This window comes from Camelus ferus, chromosome 2 (assembly GCF_009834535.1).
Source record: "Camelus ferus isolate YT-003-E chromosome 2, BCGSAC_Cfer_1.0, whole genome shotgun sequence".
Lineage (NCBI taxonomy): Eukaryota > Metazoa > Chordata > Mammalia > Artiodactyla > Camelidae > Camelus > Camelus ferus.
Genome location: NC_045697.1, coordinates 56,604,984 through 56,617,284, shown reverse-complemented (window position 1 = coordinate 56,617,284; position 12,301 = coordinate 56,604,984).

The following is a 12,301-nucleotide window of genomic DNA, read 5'->3' as shown; positions in this document are numbered from 1 at the left end:
GAGAGGGTGAGCTGCGAGTGTCCTTCTACTCTGCCATCTTCTCTCTTCCCACCAAAAATTTTGTATAGGATTCAAACCCTGTGAAAGGAAACAAGGCAAATTACTGAAAAATAAGTAAATAAATAAAATCACTAAGAAGAAAAATGAAGAAAATAATTTAAAATTTGAATTATGATTTAAAAATTAAATTTGACCTATTTCATTCATTTCATGCTGTGTTCTTTTTAATAGCTTATGGTTTTGAAATTAAATACTAAACTATTTTTGTGAAAACCTAATTTACCTTAGTGTTAAATATTAGCTAGTTAATAAATTTAAAATAAATAAATAACAAATAAATGTTCATTGCAAAAATTTCTAAATGGGACATGATAAAACCTAAAAGTTTTTGCACAGCAAAGGAAACCACAAACAAAGTGAAAAGGCAACGTAAGGACTGGGAGAAAATATTTGCAAATTATGTGACTGACAAGGGCTTAATTTCCAGAATATATAAACAGCTCATAGAACTCAATAACAGAAAAACAAAAACCCAATCAAAAAATGAGTGGAAGATATAGATAGGTATTTTTCCAAAGAAGACATACAGATAGCCAACAGGCACATGAAAAGATGTTCAGCATCAGTAACTACCAAGAAATGCAAATCAAAACCACAATGAGTTATCACCTCACACCAGTGACAATGCCCATCATAAAAATTCCACAAATAATAAGTGCTGGAGAGGGTGTGAGTAAAAGGAAACCTTCCTATACTGATAGGAATGTGTTTTGGTGCAGCCACTATGGAAAACAGTATGGCAAGTCCTTAAAAAACTAAGAGTAGAGTTATGATATGATCCAATCCCGCTCCTGGCATATATCCAGAGAAAACTCTAATTTGAAAAGATACATGCACCCCAGTGTTTGTAATAGCACTATTTACAATAGCCAAGACATGGAAGCAACCTAAATGTCCATCAGCAAATGACTGGATAAAGAAGTTGTGTTAAATATATACAATGGAATACTACTCAGCCATAAAAAGAATGAAATAATGCCATGTGCAGGAACATAGTGAATTTAGAGATTATCATACTAAGTGAAGTAAATCAGAAGAAGAAAGACAAATATCATGTTATCACTTATGTGTGGAATCTAAAAAAAAATGATACAAATGTACTTATTTATAAAACAGAAAGAGACTCACAGACATAGATAACAACCTTATGGTTACCAAAGGGGAATGAAGAGAAGGAGGGATAAATTAGGAGTCTGGGATTAGCAGATACAAACTACTATATATAAAACAGATAAACAACAAAGTCCTACTATGTAGCAAAAGGAACTACATTCAATATCTTGTAATAACCTATAATGAAAAAGTATATATACATATATATATATATATATATATATATATATATATATATATATATAACTGAATCCCTACGCTGTACACCAGAAACTAATGCAGCATTGTAAATCAACTGTACTTCAATTTTTAAAAATGTATACTGCTATAGAATGCACTGTTTATAGCTCACACTAACCATTTACTAACATAATTTTAGTCATTATAATGAATAACAATTTCATTGAGATGATAATGAATTATAAATCTAAGTAGGCATTTCTTAATATATTCAAAAAGTAAATAGTTTTATACATGAAAATAATAAAAGGCCTTAAGTCCAATAGATGTATACAACTAGAACACCAATGATAAAAAATCTCTGAAGAACATTGTAAGTTTTCCTGGCAACATAATTAAACTTTTTAGAGTAAAAATAGAATCTCAAACTTTTCGGTTATGCTTATAGATAATTTACTTCCTACATTGTGTCAATATTTTTACTCTAAGACCTAAGGGCTGTGACTAATTCTTGTTAATACATGAGAAGTAGCGCACAAGAGACACCTTTAAACTCATCTTTGCATAAGTTATATTTTAGTTGGCTTGATTCCTTACATTTTGTTTTTCTATTCCTGAAATCATGTCTTCCTTTGCTCCTGGGTTATTTCCAACTGTGTTCTGCAGCTGTTGGTTCAATTCACGATAAACAATTGATTACACAGATCATAGAACAAGTTAATCAGTCTGGGACTTTGGTAATGAAAAATAAAGCTCCAGCAAGTTAATGTATCAGTCTTAAGCAGAGAAGATATCTAAAACTAATTAAACACTGTTCCCAGTGACAGTAATTTAAGCTCTACTCCTGAAACCTTTATACTTCCTAGAACCACTGTTTTCATAATGGTAGTGTCAAATTACAATTTCATCTTTTGAATCAGTATAATTAAGCTCTATGAGACAAACCCTACCTTATAAAAGCGACCTTGAAATAAAAGTTTGTAAGTACAACATATCTTATAAGGATCTGTATTTTCTAACCTAGTATTTCCTTTTGTCCTGGGGTGGCTAGTTATTAATGAGTAATTTCCCTTGGGAAGATAAATTCTAGGAAATATTCAACCCAGTTGGAGGAAATATTTGGTACCATTTTACTCAGTCATTATTATGAAGAAGAAAAACTTTCATAGAAGCCCTAAGTAGATTTAGACTTCTATAATCCATAACTTCTGGGATAGCTGGCAAGGTGAATATGTAACTTTTCCCATGATGGAGGCAGACAAGGAAGAAAGAGCTTGGGCAATTTGAATTAACTAGGTATCAATGTCTGCTACAGGCAGAATTATTTCTATAATAAATTATTTGTTTTAAGATACCTAAACCTAACTGAAGTACTATATAAATACAAAGAATCTAAGTTAAAATTTAGCTCAAACTAAACCTTGGAACCAAGCCATGGAAATTCTCTCAATACAGTATCTCTGCTCTCATTTGTTTTATTGTTATTCATACCTTTTATATTCTTCCTTTTACAAGGCAGGTGAAATTTTGGTCATTTTGTAGTTTCTCAGATACCTGGAGATAGTGAATATCTCAATACAAAATATAATACTGAAGAGACAGAATCTGATAAATCCACTTATGTGTCAGAATGTTTAACTCTGATCATGCATCTGTGGCTAGGGTCAAGAAAATATGCTAACATGGCTGTCAGGGCTACATACTTATTGGACTTAGGGTTATTTCCCTGTGTTTGAGTTTACTAGTGATAATTTCCCACAACCCTAATGTCTCAACTAAGTTCAGAATCAATTGAGAAGTCAAACAGTGGAGTCAAAGAGAAAGATATCCAAGTACTGGTGTTAATACTAATAAATTAATGCAATAAAGACTAGATTGGAAATTGTGGATTAGATATAGGTCACAGTCAAATATTCTTATAATCTCCATTAATTGTTAAATTATTGAACCTTGGGTAATCCAACCAAAGAAAGAGTTTGCATCTACAGAGACGACACACTCAACGTCCATCCTTAGAGTCCCTTACTTGAAACAGAGAGAAAAGTGGGCTTCCACATTTACCTCTAGAAGGGGCCAAAATGTGAGGTCAGTATCGTATAAAAGTAACAGAGTAGAACCACCAGTTTTTCATATGAAAGATACAAAAAGAACAAGACAGAGAAAGAGCAAGAGGGGAGAAAAAAATAGAGAGAGGTGGAGAAATTTTTCTGACTGTTAAATCAGACAACTCATTCTTTGGAGTGGATTAAGTCAACGTAAGGAATCATGGGGTATTTTCCAATACAGGTGTGGACCAGACAAGACTAACTTTACAAGAAAAGAAAGTTTCTTTTACATCAAAGAAGATAATGTCAGATAAGGCCAAGTTTAGATTGTCTGTGGTCAGTGAACTTGTCAAGAGTCTGTGTGAGTCATAAGAGGAAGGGTTATGCAGAAAGTAACTGCTCAGCTCCAGTGGTGTTGGTGAAGAGAGGACAGTTTTCTATATAAACTCATAGGATACCAGTCAAGTTGTTCACATTTTCTAACTCTTACTGACAAGGTCAGCAATCACTGTCCCATTGAAATAAAGGTTCTTTAGCACTATGAATGATATGATGAAAACAAGAACATTTTTGCAAGGTGATTAAATACTTGTGTGAAGTTATGAAGTTGTGGTAAGAGTGAAACCAGAAACAAAAGGGTATCTTTAAGAGAGAGAAAGAAGAAATGTTAAAACAAACATAAAACTATATTAATCTTTCAAATTTGAAACAAAAATTTTTATATTCACCTGAAAAATCCACCAGTGAATATCTTCAAAATAATATTCTCTAATGGTAATCATTTTTAATTTGCTGATTTCCCAGTTATTTGGATAATAAATTACCAAATTTCTCAGTATGTTATGATTTCTAGAAATTATACTTTTAATATATTAAAACTAGAAATTTTAGAAAATTTGAACTTTAGGACAGTGGAGATAATTAAAAATTGAAGAAAGAAAGAGAAGGGTTTTTTCCTTGGAAATCATTTGGACATGAATAAATGAATAATTATTAGAACAAGAATTAGGATCAATCCTGTTACCTTCATCAAGTGACTGTCAATATGTATTAAGAATGTCTTCAATATAGTTTGTTATCTTGAATGTTGATTTAGCATTTATATGTAGTTCTGATCCCAAATCAATTTTTTTAAAGCAGAATTGATTTTGGATTTGCCTTTATATAAAAGACACCTAAGATTAGTTTCATTGAATGATCCTGCTTTTCCACATGTCATCCTGAGCTCAAGGCAAGTCTCTTGTTTAAACCATACCTAATCTCAGAGCAGTCAGTTTTTAATTTTTAAGGTTTGCTTTAATCAGAGTTGAAAATGTGCTTTTGTTTTTAATTTGTTTGTGTATTACCTAAACACAATGTAGAATTAGCTATGAAATTTCTTGTGCAAAGGTTGGATTCATTTCATCTCTTCTTACTTTCCATCTCTAACATTTGAACTCTCTATTAAGGATTATGCCTGAAAAAATGCAAATCTACCTACTACCTAAATAAAAACATGTGCATTAGGTCCCATCATCCCCTAAATAACCAAGAATCACAATGTATGAAGTTAAAAGGAAATGATAAACTGGAAAAAATGCAAAATGTGTGACAAAGATTGATGACTTTAATATATATACAGAATTCATAAAATAATAAAAAATAAAAAATTGGAAAAAGAAACTAAACAAAATTTACTAGATAAATAACAATTCCATCTTAACTATTAACGTCTTACTATGGGATGGGAGCTGTGCTAATCACTTAACCTGAAATGTCTCATATAATTCTCAAGTAATCTGTTATTCACACTAGGAATTGTATGTGATACCTCATTATTGATATTATAATAGTAGATTTCATAAAAATGCAAAAAGACAGTTTGAACCTCACAAGCTGATTTTTTTAAATGCAAATTTTTTTAAAAAGGTTCAATTTTTTTCACATGTCCGATTGGCAAAACACAGAAGTAACAAAACCACATTTGTATATGAGAAAAAGATCTCTTCGTATTCATTGTTTCTGAAAATATACAAACCTCCTGGAGTCCAACTTGAACAAGTAGTCAAATATGGCAGAGAGTGTGCATCTAATGCTCATAAAATATTTGCAAAAGCAAGGGAATATGTTTGGAGGCAAAAGTACAGAGCCATAAAAATCTTAAATCTGAGATAATCACAATTTTTATTATGGAAAATATGAGACTTGAGATACTCTCCATTTAGTGGAATCTTACCAGAATTTACCAAGTACGTAAGTATCTATACAGAAAATATTTTGTTGATTAAAAGATTTTAGTCTATAGAGAATAATCAGTTAACCGTAATATGGAAGTTTGAGGAATATGACTGCCACTTCATGACAATATAAACAGATCATTTAATAGACTAATAAAATATAGAGACTGATAAAAATAATTAGTCCATATGTGAAAAAATTCATTTTTCAGAAAAACAACTGAAATAGTATTAGAGACACCTATGACTAAGAAAAATGATTAAAATATGTTACTTTGTGCCAAGAATAATTATTTGCTTTTATTTTTTGATGGTCAGAAAATACACATAAAGAATTATAAATCATGCATTCTTGTAAATATGTAGATGTATGATGCTACAATTTTAAAAAATAATTCAATTTTTTGAAAATAATTTGAATAGAACTATTGTATAAGTATAACAGAATAATAAAACTATCCTTGACAACTAAAATAAATATCTTAAAAACATTATTTATTATTTTAATACTATCAAATATTCCTGATTGGATGATTAATTGTACAATATATCATTTCACCCAATAATAGTGATATATTCTTGGCACTTGGGGTTGAATTAGATTGCAGAATTGATGTATGAAATGTAACATGAGGAGTACACAATGAATCTTTGTAAAATTGTGTAAATAACTGATAGGTCTGTTACAAGTGTGTTTACAGACATGTTCATATGTAATCTAGTTATTAAATAGCACAATTTTAAAATGCTGTATTCTTTTGGAGTCACCCTATTCTAGGAGAACAATAAAAGTCCATTGGCCAACAGAAAACATTAATTATTCAAGCATATAAATTATAATAGATTAACCTAGAACAAGATTGAGATGAGGTACTATGGCATATGATAATAACTTGCATCTATAGGACAATTTACAGTTTACATATTTTATCTTTGCACTCCTTGATTTGACTCTCACAACTGTGTAGAAGACATGGAAATTAAGATGAGTTTAAGTGACTTGACCAAGATCAGTTTTGAGCTGGATTTTAGCTTAGGACTTTTTCCAAACTTATTGGTTGTATCTTTACAACACAGTTTCTCATTGTTCCCAAACAGTTAAATAGAGGAAGTTTTCAAAATTTCTAACCCCTAAGTTACAGTTTTTGAACTTGTGATTGATGGTTTCATCATGCAGGCAGTAATTTCCTATTAAAATACGGATGGGTAACGACTGCAATTAAGATTCTTTTACTAGTCTCTTGAGAGTCATCCTTAGGTATCTCCTTTTATTAGTATATATACAGCTACTTAAAACAATTATAACAATGGAATCTCTTGAGAATTTTATGTTGTTGGGATCAACATAAGAAAAAGTGTTTTCAGGTTTGACCTTTGTAACATGATTTATTTGATGACATTACCATTCTGTGTAGAAGTAAATGAATGGCACAACCATTGTTATCAAGACCAACCATTGTTTATAAACACCTGTCCTTTATGTATTCTCTCTCCATCTCTAGAGAAACTTGAGCTACTCCTGCAGGGTCAGCCTAGTCATGGTCTCCAGGACAAATCTGATCATCTGCAGAAGGGATTTAGCAACCCTTAATATCTGGGATTTGATTTTAAAAATTATTTCTGGCATCATATACTCCTGCTTATAATTTGCCTCAAATTGTGTGATTTACTTCTGATTATCTGGTTTTCACTTCATTTGCCTGTGCTGGAGCCAGTCATTGTTTTTGTTGTTGATTTTTCACCTTTATAATCTGTCTCATTTTTCAGAATCCTCTTGATTTTTCCAGGTATCCTGATAGAGGATTATAATTAAGTTTATATATATATATATATATATATATACACACACATACACACACACACACACACACACACACACACACATATGAACAAAGCTGATTTTTTGCTGATAATGTGAAGTAAAGCATCCAAATGATAAAGTTAAGTCTACATGTCAATGATGGGAGCAGCAGAAATTGTTCCTCATCTGACTTACTTTTAAGTCATAACTTATTTTATAATAATAGCTACATGCCAGGTATCGTTCTGTGTGCTTCACACAGAGTCGTTATTTTAGTATTCACAGTAACCTGACAAGATATGTGCTAATACTCTGAATTCACAGAAAAGAAAATGGAAGCATACAAGTTTAAGTAAATCAGCAATGTTACATTTCCAGTGAGTTGCATGGGTGTGATTCAAAGCCAAGCAATTTGACTCCAGAGTCAAAGCATCTTTTAATTCCTATTTTATATAAATCCTAACCTGAAAGCAATGATGCCTTCTCTTCTCTGTAAAGTGTTTTTATATCAATAAGAATCAGAATTAGTACTCATTGTCTTGGAGTCTAGTTGTGCTCACACATTTTCTATAGGTCACCCTTCTTTCTCCTCAATCAGAAGATTATTAATTCATTCACTAATTTATTTCCCTAGCTGAAGCCTGCAATTAATCAGATCTACCTTCTTTTTTTAATACTGCTAAGCTTGCATTTATGATACGACCTTTCTTTTAAAAGCGTCACACTCCTTTTATCAATACAACCTAAATTTAAATGTAACAAAACTACTTGCTAAACAAATTAGAAACTAATCTCTGAAAGTATCCTTATTCAGGTTTAAGTATAAATTATAACTATTCCCCTGTATTGCTGTGCTTAAATACTGCTGATTTACAAATGTATGGGTTCATTCCATCCTATTATATGTTGAATAACTTTTCTAACACCTTTAATTTTTTCTGGCTGCTATCAAGATTACCTTGAATGATGATTTATGAACATTGAAGAAATCTACACCATGCATACAGAAGTCATGTTCTCACCATAGCATATCATTGCAATCTGTAATTACTCATTATGGCACCTTCATTATCCAACATGATTTCGGTAGAGTATTGTGTTGTGGGTACTAGAAGTCCCCGGTCTATTCTGAAGGTCATCCTCCTTTGTTTTTGAAAGAACACGTAATAACTTAAATTAGAAAGTTTACTGAACATAATTTTATCTTTCTTTGATAACTAAGAATGAACAATATTAGCATCTGGTAATATCTATGAGGCTGTAATAGGCGTTGACTGTCTTCAGAGGATGCTGAGTGACTCTGGGCTCAGCTTTCATTCAAAGCCTCAAGGCATTTGAGCGCCTTTAAAAGTGGTTTCTCCTTGGGATTCACTGAGATCTCTAGTCTTTTCTGCCACTGTTCAGCATTGTGGTTTAGTCTGCTATTTAAGAACTCCTACTGTTCTAACCAAAACAGACTATGTAAGTATTATGTATTACTGATAGTTTCATATTCATTCTTCAGTCTCCTTTGCTGCATGTTGTCTGTCCTCCGTCTAAATCCTTGCAGTGTTACAGAATTGTATGGGTGGAGTCTTCCTGTCTTCTATCTGTGCAGTCTTCCCTCTAGAACTTCATCAAATCCCATGTGTTTAAATAGCATCTAAGTATTTTTGACAAAAAAGTATTTTTAATACTTTGTACCACAGTTTATGCAAGGTTATTATCTTTTCTCTGTTTAGGGATCCTCTTCTTTCTCCCTCCATCCCCCTCTCCACACAACTGTGTTTAATCTGCATTTGTGTGTTTTACAAAATTTTTATGTACATATATTTCTAAATAAATTGTATTATGTTATACATCTCTGTTTCTTACTTTCTTCCCTTTTTTTTCTACTAAATACTGTGCTTTAAGGGCTATGCTTATTGCTTTGTGTACATCTAGGTTGTTGCTTCTAATCATTTTATCTACTGCTTGCATCCACCACATTTTTACCTACTTCCTCTCTCAGTGATGAACACCCACATTACATCCAACTCACTGATCCCTTGAATTAAGCTGCAGTGAATATGTATGCATATGTGTCTTTGTGGATCTCTGAAATAATTTATCACTCCTCCTTAAAAATGACTATCATTTATATTCCCATGACCAATGCATGTATCTGGCATTATCCAATTTTTCAACTTTTGCCAGTCTAATAGTTATAAAATGATTTTTAGTCTTAATTTACATTTTCTGGTTGTTAAATATTTTGAGAATCTCTACATAGACTTCTGTGCCATTTTTAAGGTATAATAAAATATATTTGAATATAAAAGTATCTAGTAAGGAAAAGGACAATGCTCCAACATAATAGATGACTTGAACTTCAGCATCAAACATTTCTTAATACCTTAGGTGCCTAAGTGTAATATTAGTTGTAAAAATTCCTGCAAGTCTGTCATTCTGTAGAAGTACTCATGCAAAGTCCCCATAGTCACAGGTCCTACTTATCAGTAGGAAAATGTGACTATTTTCAGTGAAGATGGATGCATATCTAGACATTACCTGAAACTTAACTTCTGTTATTTTTCTTCCTCCTCTACAGTTCAGTAGTGCAGATATAGAAGCATGTATTCTCTCCAACGTAACAAGTTAGATAATATTTCTAACTTACACTGTGAAACACAATTCATTTCCCAGTAGCTCTTTTCATTCCCGTTAATTGAAAAAAAGAGAAAAAAAATCCTAAACACTGTTCATCATCATGTAGAAGTATTTCATGAGTAATTGGCAAAAAAATAAAGGAAACTATGATATGAAAGAAACTAAGTGCTTGGTAAATACTTAAATGTAAATGAGTAGGTAAATAAAACATAACACTGGTCCTACCAATGTCTTCCTTTTTATTCCTAAATATTGTGTGATTCCTAAATTATTTAATTTTCCCCTAAAATATGTTATCTGTATAATTTTGCAGCACTTTCAGTGCTGCCTCACCTTATAGGATAACAAAAATCTGTTTCCCTATGTCAATTTTAACTCTCCAGATGGTTTCATTAAAGTCTTATGACTTTATATATTATCAATATGCTGAATAATCCCAAATTCATATCGCCAGCCTCGATGGGTTCCCAGACTTTCAGACACATAAATTCAACTGCTAATTCTACTTGTTCACCTTTATACATAACTGACTTCTCAAACATAAAATGTAAAAGAGAAGTCTTGATTTCCTCCCTGCAACTCTGAGCATCCTCCAGTCTTCACCATTTCAGAAATTGGCATTATTATCACCAGTTTGCTCAGGCAAAAGATTCTAAGAATCATCCTTGACTTTTTTCTTTGTTACCCCTTTCCTCCTGTCTTCAGAGAGCTTATTCTCCAGTGATGAATAAAGTAAGGAGGCAAGTCATACAAAAGATCTCATGAAGAGCAAGTGCATAGGCAAGGATTTTTTGTTTTGTTTTGTGCACCAACATTTAATATAGTACTTGTCACACAGTATAATAAACAGTTGTTGAATTAGTGTGTTAGTCAGCCAAACAAAATGTGAAAATATTCTTAGCCCATTCAAAACTAATTCTTTGAAGACTGTTTGCTTTGGTTTTGTTGGCTAAAAACATACTCAGAAAATTTTTAATTAATTTGGTGATTAGTTTAGTTTCGGTTTAGTGCCAAACAAATGCTCTCTAGTTGTACCATACAAATATACTCATACTTCTTCATGACAGGAACTATGTGTCACTCAATCTATTCTATATTTAGGAAGGAATATCTGCATTTAATATTTGACATGTTCAGTAGATGTTTATTGAATAAATTAATGGGCCAATGAATTGCCCTTAGTTTTATTTAAGCCTTTGTTCACAATTATATTTTTTTAATTATAGTTTTATTTGGATAAGTAATTATAATAAATAGAATCGTGGAATAATAGAATAGAAGAGGGTTTTAGGACTGTATAATTCAACCTCCTCACTTTAGGGATGAGAAAACAGTTTTATGGAACTTGTTATTTTCTCAAGTCTTCATATTTAGTCATTGTCAGAACAGAGGGAAAAATCAGAGCTCCAAATTTCTAGGCAAGAGTTCTTGCCAATATTTCACCAAATTTTTTTGGCCAAAGTTAAAACAAAGATATATGAATATTCAAGAATCTCTTCTGAATATTTGAAAATAGAAATCAATAGTAACATGTCAACTGCAGTGGGGTGATTTGTTTGATGCTGCTAAGAGATGCTAATTGTCTGAAATTATTATTGCCTGTATTCATTATATAGAAAATGAATGCAGAAGATAAAAATGGATATAAAATTGAGCATCTGGGAGGAGAGTAATGACTGTTAGGCAGCTGAAGATAAATGAGTGATTCGGTGACCAAACTGATTCATTTTCATAATGTGTACTAAAAAATATAACGTTAACAATTAAAGAGCATGGTCATGACCAATATATAACAAAAGAGTTAAATGGTTAAATGTGGGAAGCATTTAGAATGTAGAGTAGCTTTTAGAATTTCATCATTGTTTTCATGTTCATAGTTCTAGGAATGGAGAGCAGGAAAATGCCATAGAAGAGGACCATAATGTACTCAAAAGGGTCGTCTTCCTGTTAGCCTTCTGTCTGGAAGTTATTCCTTCCAAACCTGCATCTAACTTTTCCCTGTCAAAACAATAGTGCCAACATATATAACAGCACCCCAAGTGCTGAGGGAAAACAAAATTATTCTCTGGAAAACAAGAGCTGGGACAGATGCAAACTTATGACTGTTAAAATGGAAAAACTAATCAGTGTTAGATGGAACTGTTAACCAACCATGGTGGCCCTGAATTTAATCCTAGAAAACTAAGATGTAATAAATAATTATTTGGAAGTGAGGTAATATTTAGAGATACATTGCCATATTGTCTCATTTGCAGTTT